This window comes from Thunnus maccoyii, chromosome 15 (assembly GCF_910596095.1).
Source record: "Thunnus maccoyii chromosome 15, fThuMac1.1, whole genome shotgun sequence".
NCBI lineage: Eukaryota > Metazoa > Chordata > Actinopteri > Scombriformes > Scombridae > Thunnus > Thunnus maccoyii.
Genome location: NC_056547.1, coordinates 19,995,161 through 20,005,141, shown reverse-complemented (window position 1 = coordinate 20,005,141; position 9,981 = coordinate 19,995,161).

Here is a 9,981-nt window from a genome sequence, read left to right as displayed (position 1 = left end):
AGTGTGTGAGATGTTAATAAATGTACCGGACGGAGTGGATGGACAGACAGCTGTTGAGTGCCGGAAGCTCTGGAGGAGAGAGCCGGGAGCAGAGCCAGAGCTTCAGGATGAATAACACCTGCGAGTCACATCAGATTTTGCTCTGATCCGCAGCTGTTTACTGGCGGTTTATATGTAGCAACGTCATCATGCAGAAACCTACGTCAGGTCACCTGGGAGAAAGTTTTTAGAAGGGCTTTGGAAAATAGCAATTTGATGCTAAAACATACGTACTTCAACCAAAATTTGAATTTTTGGATTTAAATACATATGGAACATTAATGTGAAGCTACAGAATGATATAAAAACAAAAACTCAAAAGATAATATACCTGCCCTTTAAGGTTGAGGAAAGTTGTGGTATCGGTTAAATATAAGAAAATCAATGGGTCCTATCTCATGCTTCAAGTCAAAAGTTTACTTTTTCAATATTTAACCACAATGTTCCTTTATCTATGTGCTTTGTGTTACCTATACATACTGTAACTGTAAAAAACCTTTATCATTAGTTGCCGGGAACAGATACTGCTGGGAAAATAAATGAAACACAATAGTTGTGAATATTTTGCAGACCATTTATGAACATTATGAGTTGGCAGTCAACAGTTTGATCATGCATTAATAATAAACAATTCTTCATTGTGTTGACAAAAAAAAAAGACAGATTTGCACTCATCTTATTTCTTGTGGCATGTGATTTGCATTTCATGTGTGTCATGTTGAGCACTTGTAGGCCTACAGGATAACGCAGGCAGGTTGGCAGGTTGACTGTATGTTCAGGGGAGAAACTGGCCAGGGACGCGTTAGCTTGGTGCAGGGGCAGAAGGTGTGGAGCAGCAGCTAGCTTCCACCAAGTAAGGAGAAGTGCACCTCCCACTAACTCCAGCGTTGTCTTGACATATGATGTCATCAGTTGGCTACCTAGCCAGTGATAGTTTTTGGCTTCTACTTGCATTCACTGCAGCTAACAATAAGCAAGCTGTTGATAGTCAGTAAATACGGTCAAACAGCAGGCTGGCTACTTGTTAAATCCAAATGTCTCCTTTTCTTTTCCCACACATATTAAACACAGAAGATTTGATGTGTGGGTTTTGAGGCTTTGGAGGCACCTTTCATGGAGCTGGGCAGAGTAAGGGAGAGAAATGCAATGAGTTATGTACCTAATTACTTTTGCTGTTGAGTAATCTGAAAATTAGTTGATTACTTTTTTAAGAATTATATCTCAACGAATGAGGGTGCATATTTGAGAGTGTTTCCAGGCATACACTTTCTGTATGTGTAAGCACACGTGACAGGCCATTATGTCTAAGTGTGTGTGTGTGTGTGTGTGTGTGTGTGTGTGTGTGTGTGTAAGCCTATGTCTGTGCATGTAAGGCTGTAAACAATGGGCCTGGTTCATAGACGCCACTGCTAGCGGCCCAAGGCCAGAAAGACGTTGGCCCAACAACAGCTCATACAGACGACTCTGGCTGGCTTCACGCCCATTATCTTCCTCCAAGCAGCCAGCCAGAACTACTCTGTGTTCTCTGGCCTTTTACAAGAGCTAATGAATAGATGTAATAGCAAAACTTGAGGAGGCTATTCTGGGCATAACACAATTTTGTCAGGACAGACTACTCAACCAGTAAGCAAATGAGAATTGGATGCATCCTCACCTTCTGGATGATGTATTTTAAAATCAAATGACAGCCTACTATGCAAGTGGAAATTCTTGATGTGATAAACCGCTCTTTGCGGATGATATTCTATTTTTATAGTAACAAACTCGTTCAGTGCCTTCAAAGAAAGATGAACAGGTCAACGTTTGCAGAGTAAAACGAGATTAGAGAGCAAAGTTTCCAGAATAAAAACTCAGTGATGTTCCCAGCCTTTGTGCCCTTAAGAGTCAACCAATCAGACATGATTCAGGCTGCTGTAGTTTTTAATTTCATATGATTTCATTACTATCCTGAATCAGAGGGATTTTATTTCATTAGAGCGGGGGGCTAACCTCTTCACACTGCTGCTATGTACAGCGTGCAGTGTTACTGGTGATATTACCAGGAATGTGTTTTTTTTATGCTTATTATTCTGAGCCATGGATGTTCACATAATGGAAGAGAAGAGCTGTTTCACTGAACAGGTCAACTCAAAGTTACATCATTCTAAACTCTTTATCATCTCTTCACAGAGTTAAAAGCATTTAAAAAAAAGTGTGCACTTTATCACATGAGAGGATTTTGGGGAAACTGCTTTAAAACACCTGCATGTGTGTGTTTAGGTGTGCATGTTGGTGTGTTTATGTGTGCTGGGAAAATAGATTCTGTAGCTTTATAAAATGAACTGCCACAATTAAAAAAAACACTGAATTTTAGTTTCTAGACACATACAGTATATTGTATTCTTTTAAGTAAGTGGCTACAAATATTTCTTTGCATGAAAATGTTCTTGTGGGGAATTAACAGATGTCAAATGTTTAGTCGACAGCTGCAGAACAAGTATGTTGATGACGTTCAAATGACTTATTCTGGCTCAAAGCACCTAAATCTCCTCTTCAACCATCTCTTTCAAGCAGGTGGGTGGGTCCCATTAACTTTGTTATTAATGAACTCTCTTCTTACTTTAAAATGACTTCAACACAATCTGAACTTTTAGGAAAATTTTCTCTGAAACGACGATGGAAAGGATCCAGTACAACCCCGAACTGCCCTGTGTTTCCCCTTTGCGTGTGTCGAGATCTGACAACCTCCCACACAATCCCAGACTGGCTTGCTCTTGATCAAAGGTACAGTGTGTTATTCAGAGAGCCTGAAACCATGATAAAGGGGCTCCTGTTACAATTAGTGGGAAGTTGTACTTTTGCCATCACTTCCCCAACCCCCTACCCCCTCTTCTTGTGGACGCGTTGGTCCGATGATTGTGGACATGAGAGCACCGGCACTGACCTCTGTTTGACAGTAATGATCGCGCCTTGACCCCAGGCTTTTTTGTCCTAGTGATGATGACCCTGGATGCATTTTGTTGAGACATGACTAAGCAAGATCTGAGACAGATGCTTCACTGATATGAGCGTACAACACACTGCTAGCATTCGTACAACTACGCAGTTGACAAAGTTTCACTAAATGTAACCCGAGTTGATCAAACATTTTCTCCTGTCTAAGCTTCACCTCAGTGGACTGTAGAACTCTTAAAACCAGCAGCTGCAGCTTCAAACCCTAATATCCCGTATGCATGGGAACTTGTCCTTTTTCCCCCTGCAGTTCCCCCTCCTTGCATTCCCCCCATCCACTTCCTGCTATCTCCAGGGCCAATCTAAAGCTGCGCTATTACGAGTCCTGTACTCGGTGTGTTGGCGGCCGATTTAGAACATCAACACCATCAATCAACCCACCAATGGGGCCAACCAGCTGGCTGAACCGTCCTGTCCCACTGCCGGACAATTTGTCATCCGACGAGGCCAAGTTGCGTTCATGTAACTACACCCAAACCTTTCTCCTCTCTGTCGCTCCCCCTTGCTAAAAACCTCTTTTGATGACTTTTTGACTCGCCCTTTCAACTACTTCCTTGAAGTCCCGACATCTCAACTCACAACAGCCTCTTTACCAAAGGCTTTACAATTGTTTTCTTTCTGTCCCTCCATATGAGGATAATTGAACACTTAAAAGCAGCCATGGTCCAAGGCTCACTTTGGTTTCTTTTGACTGATGATTTTGTTTCTGTTCGCAAGGGAGTAGCAGACTGTTTTGTTCGCTGTTTTTGGCCATTACTTTTGCTGGAAAAGTAAGCTGTCGATAGGCCATTATAAATGTTTCTCTTTTGCTTTACGTGGTTCGCTGAGGTGGGTCATTATTCACCAAAATATATGGCCAACAAATAAACAAACAAATAAACATGCAATGGAGAAACCATGAGTCATAGGTCTATAAAACATTGGATATGGTTACCCCGTTAATATAAACTACGCAAATATTTGATTTTATGTATGCTTCCTGTATTCTCAAGCGATAATAATAGAGTAAGCCAGACTTTATGTGTCCATAAAAGTCATAGACACGCTCGATAAAAAGGAAGGCTTTTCACAAACTAATAAAAACAGAAGCGAAATTTATCTTCCAAATTTCCTGTCGTCAATCAAAGTTGCAAAAAAGCGACATGTTGCAGATTTTTGGGACAAAATTACCGTATATTTTTTGGGGAAATTTACACAACAAACAAAAAAAAAATGACTGCAGCCATACATGTGACAAATGGCTTTCATAAATACTTTGCAACAATGATGTCATGGATTCCTCATCACCACATAGCTCATAACACATACACACACAAGCATGGACAAGCACACATACTTCCCCTCTTAATTGCTCAATGTTCACTGCCTTGCCTTCTTTCTCATTCACTCTCACTCTTCAGGCCAGCTGAGCGTCCCCTTGGGGCACTGAGGGGGCCTTAGAGTTGTCCAAACACCCCAAATGAAGGTCTGGGGAAGTTCCTTGCTCTTTTGTCTCTGCTGTCTCTGCCGGGGGAACAAGTGCAGCACAGTGCGCAGAGTGAGAGTGTGTCTGCTGGGGTCATGATATGGCTGCTCCGCGGTCCCTCACAGTCACGCTACCATTCCTCCCGTTAGCACCCCACTGCCCTGGCCGGCCAGACAGCCAGCCGCAGCTGCACAACTGGCTGCCCTTTACCAGTTCAATCAGCCAAGGTCAGCAACAATCAACTAGTGATCATGCACATCTGTGTGTCTGTGTGCGTAGGCAGGAAGGTACTAAGCAGCATGCCTTCTCTGGCGTCTTTAAATAAAATGTTAATCTATCTCCCACTGCACACACACAAGCTTGTGCACATGACGAGCAACTGTATGCACACACACACAGAGACACACACACACAAACACACAAAATCGTGTTGTTGCAGTCTGCAGAAGGCGTGAGCTGTTTTAAATTTAGATGATCAACTTTCAAGTGTGCGCAAGGGATTAACAAGAGTCTGCAGCAAATCACAGGCGACACTTCCAAATTTCAGAGTGAAAATGATTTCAGCTAAACAGAACCATACACCGAACTGGGCGGCTTTTTAAATGGTCGCACGCAACTTTATTTGCCTGTAAATAATTTTCCAACATCCCATTCAAGAATTGGAGCGTTTGATTTCAGTTTTATGAGAGCATGTTTTACAAATGCTGTGCGGGCCAAAAGAAACTGTACCTGGCAGTCATACTGAAAAAGGCTTTCCTCACCTTCTCTCAGTATTAATGAGCACAGAAACAGTTTGGACTCAAAGCCAAAATAGATTACATACAGTGTAAGGTGCGTGCCAAACATATCGCATGACAAACATATTGCATGACAAACATTAATGCAAATACTGAGCTCTGATGCTGAACAGACTGGATTCTGTCACTTTAAACAGAGACCGGTTTTAACAATTAATGTTTAAAAAATGTCTGTCAGTATGATTAATCAAAATTGTAGTAGAAAATTTATAGCAACAGAATAAAAAATGTCTGTTATTGTGAAATTTCTGTGTTTAATCATGTACTTCCAGTTGTAACTTGCGTGGCGTTCTGTGGATATCTGGAAGAAGAATGTGTTTAGGGGCATGGGGGAGCGATTGGGGTGAAATTATAACAGGCATAAATTGGACCCTTGGCATTGGCCTTTCTTTGAAAAGTCTTAATGACAAATCACCACTTTCCCCTTCACCTCCTAGTGTTTCATCTGGGCTCTACCCAGGGTGCTCTGCTCCGATACTGAGCACTGCATCAGTAGCTGAGCCGCTTAAGCCTCGCCTATGGCTGTATTCACCAAAAAACATTTTTGGTTTTATGCCTGCCTGGACTTCTGTGCTAAACTGACTTTTACTGTTCCCACTGGCTGTTACTACTGCACTCTTCTGTACTCAAATTGAAAATACAGGCTGAGCTACTTCTTCATTTTCTGTTGTGGTGTTTTGTTTGGTTCTGTGTCATTAATACCCCTGCATCTGATTTGAAAAATAAATAATATATTTCTTCCTTCTTTAAATTCAGCATGCGTGAGAACTAAACTGAGGAAATACTACAATAGCACATGCATGTGGTTTTCCTCTCTGCTCAATTTAGGGTGTTTATTTTCTCTTTTTCCCCCTGAAACTTGGGAAATTGATGATAAACAGACACACAGTGCATCTCGGTGTTCAAATTCATTGAAGGAGAAGAAACAATTAAGAAAGAGTAATGACTTTGCCTTCCTCGCTGTTTTATCATTAACTTCCCCAATACAATAACAATTACTGTGAAGAGAATCTAAATTGATACCAAGGGGGTGAAGTTAACAAGGACTGGAAAAGCCTAATTAAAAACTTTGATTTTATATTGTCTGGAAAAAAAGCCATCTGTATTTAAAGGCATACTTCACTTGTTAAACTCCATTTACGATAGAAAGGATTTTCTATCTTGCAGACGAACTTGCATCAGTGAATTACAATAACATTGGATGGTTTCCTGGTTGTTTTGATAAAGAGCTAATAATTACATCTCTTTACCTGACCAGGCTGAACAAACACATGACTCTTGACCTTCGTGCAGAAAAGAGGATTGTGTCCCGTTCACAACATGAAACCACAGTCAGATCTCCAGACCTGACTGATGGCTGAGGAATACCAAAGCTAAATCCAAGCCCAGGTGACCACCAGCGGTCCCTGTCTGCAGCCTCGTCTTGAGGGTCTAACTACTTAATAAGTGGCTGTCCCTGGTTTCCTGGACATAGTCCAGACCCACAGAGGCCCCTTCGAACGGACGCCCAAAAGCATAAGGAGGGCTTCATTTATCAATCAGACCAATCACAGACTTTTCCGGGGCTAGGGATGGCCACATGTTGGGGATTAGGTGCACGGAATTCAGTACAACCAAATTGTGGAGACTTACTCAGTTAGAGATTATAGCAAATCAACAATGAAAGGAGTTGGATTACACTACATTTGCAGCTTGATCAGTGTGCAGTCGGTATCGTCTATCAATGTGAAGTCAAGCATCTATAGGCTTGTATGAGAACTGATGTACATGGCAGCACAAATTCCATACTCATTTGCAGTTTAAGAGAATCAAAAGTGCAGATGGACACGCATTGTGCACCAATCCCGTGCCATGTCAGCAGCATCACGGCTCGAAAGTCTGAGTGGTGTGACATCACTGCATTACAAATAAGGTTCATCTGAAAGCTTGGAGTAGATAATTATTGTTACCCAGGCAGCACATGAGCCGCGAGCCAGGCAACTGATTTAGAAGCTGGCAAAGAGAGGTGAGCTGTCACCGTCACCTCTGGCATGTTGTGTCACTCCTGCTCATTTCCATCTCCGCACACAGATGACAGGTGAGTGTCTGACAGGTGTCAGAGAAGAGAAGAGCAGGTCTTGTCACTCATTCACTGAACCCCCCCACTGTGAGACACGCACACTTTGACATACCACCACTATAACTAGAGAAAGAGAGAGGGAGGTGTGTCTGTTTCTATGTGTGATAGATAGAGAAACAGAAAATGACTGGGGAGAGGAAAAAGGGAGAGAAATTGGAGAAAAGAGAGACGTGGGTGATGATAGATATGGATGCAACAAACAATATGTAATGATCCTCTTAAAATATCAAGCAGACAAAAAAATTGACGGAGTGTATAAAGTCTTGAGGAAGGAAGACGTGTGGTTGTTTGGCAGCATCGGCAGCGAACTAAAGACTCTTTAAAGCGTAAGAGTTAGAAATTCAGGTAGCCAGCATTTCTCTGTGGACATGTGACATGTGTCATCGCTCACAAAGCCCTATTGTGGTGCTGATCTTGGAACACGTCACAGCACAATAGATGCACTTCAGGCCTAAATCAGCAAAGGCTCAATAAGCATGAAGAAAAGAGAACGTGTATCATTTTACCTTCTTGGCCTAAATGAGGAGAATTATACCTTATTTTGTTTTTAAAAAACATTAATGAAATAAGACATTTTCCCATGAAATCGTGAAACATCTCAAAGCCCTATACTTGTATCTGTTTATTCCATTGTGTAATTCACCTGTAATTTATTTGCAGCAGTCAATGACAATGTGTTTCAATTCACCATGCACTATTGCCAAAGAAATTAACTATGATTTTACACAGAGGACAGCTTAAGCTAATGACTTAGTGTCAGCATGAGGATAGACTTTGCAGATAATGGGTACTTCCAATAAGAGTGCTTTTCACAGAGGGGGTTATCACCTATGGTAAGAGTGTGTGAGTGCTTTTCACGTACAGTATAGGTCCATGGCATTGGACCATGGACACAGAGGTAGCACACTATTAGCTCACATTACTGGAAATAAATTAGCATGTAATTTTATGATTTTATTAAATTATATTTTGGGGGTCTAAAAGTACAGCAGCTGTAATTGTGACTGAAAGTGTTTTGAGCAGCGGGATAATCATGCATTTATGCAAAGACATTTAAAATCTAAAATGCTTTGCAAAGCTGTGAGCGGAATTTGTACCACCTCAGTTTTGGTAACAACACTGAAGAGTATTGGAGCAGAAATATTACAGGTATTGTGAATAGTATGCTGCTCGTTCTTTGCCTATATCCTCTACCTTATACAATCTAGATCCACCAATAGAGGTGTCATTGTTCCTCAACTCTAGGGGCTCAGGCAGTGCTTGCTCCATTTTTGGAAATGGAGCTAGACCCCCCATATTTCATTTCTCCCTCGCTGATAGCATTTATCAGCAGTGTCCTGATAAAAACAAAATATGCAACTTAAGCCCGAGCAGGGCTAAGCCGCCGAGGTGGACAGGATTACCTGGAGGCTAGCCGGGACAGGCATCAGATTGTACTGTCATAAAGGGCCATTAGCCTCTTGGCAAACTGTACCTCAAGCCCAAGATGACAGAGCTTTTCAAGACGGACAGGGGGGAAAATATGAAACTTAAATTCTTCATGACAGACATCTCAATGAACGAGACCCCGGGAGGAAAAAAGGATCTGTACAACAAAACAAACATAAAAAGATCCTTTCTTTTTTTATTTTTAAATTCATTTGATGCCAAACGGGAATCAAATTGATTTCATTGCCAAGTTTCTGAATGACATAATCAATATCCTCCACTCTCTGCTACAGAAGTATTTTTTATGAAAATGGAGCCTAGGTTTCCATACAACACACAATGGAGTAGACTTACTGACTGGCTGGGATTAAATTTAATACAGGATCTTGACAGACATATCCTGGAAGCAGATCGTTCTCTCTGCAGATTTCCTAGGAGCAAAGCTTACATGTTCTTTCTTGGATTTGCCTTATTAATTGGCAAGTTAAGTCCCCTTAATCCACGATGATCACTTTCTTGCATGTCTTATGGCATTTCTTTAAGCTCATATATCCCCTTACTCTCTTCCCTTAATGCTTCACAGCTTTGAAAACAAAGTTAATCTCAAGCACAACTTTCTACTGGCATTCACATGCTCCGTTGTGAGTGGCAACGTAGGAAACATAGGGAAAGTGACAATGCAAAGTATGATTGTTAGGTTGTGGGGGTGGAGGGGTGGTGTCTAGACAAAGTGTCCACAGGTACAGCAAGTATACGGCTAGATAACACAGCAGACAGCCGGCTGTCTTCCTATACACTGTCACTTTCTCTGACATGTGGAAGAAGAGGTTTTGTCTGTCCCTTATCTTTGGGAGGTGATCTGGATTATGTGGTGAGGAGGGGTGGTGGGGTAATTTTGAGGCTGAAGGACACACATTTCTCTCTACTCTCTCAAATCCCCACCCATTTCCATCTATCCACCTCTTACCGTGCACCGCCCCAAGGCCATATCATGAGCCGGGCCTGTGATAAAGAGCCACATAGCAGTGGTGGTGGTGGTGGTGGTGGTGGGGAGGGCGAACAGACTATCAGACTTGCCGGGCCGGCTTCAGCTGGAGTCTTCCTCTGTCAACCCCCCCCCCCGTCTCTGCCTGACTGTCTCT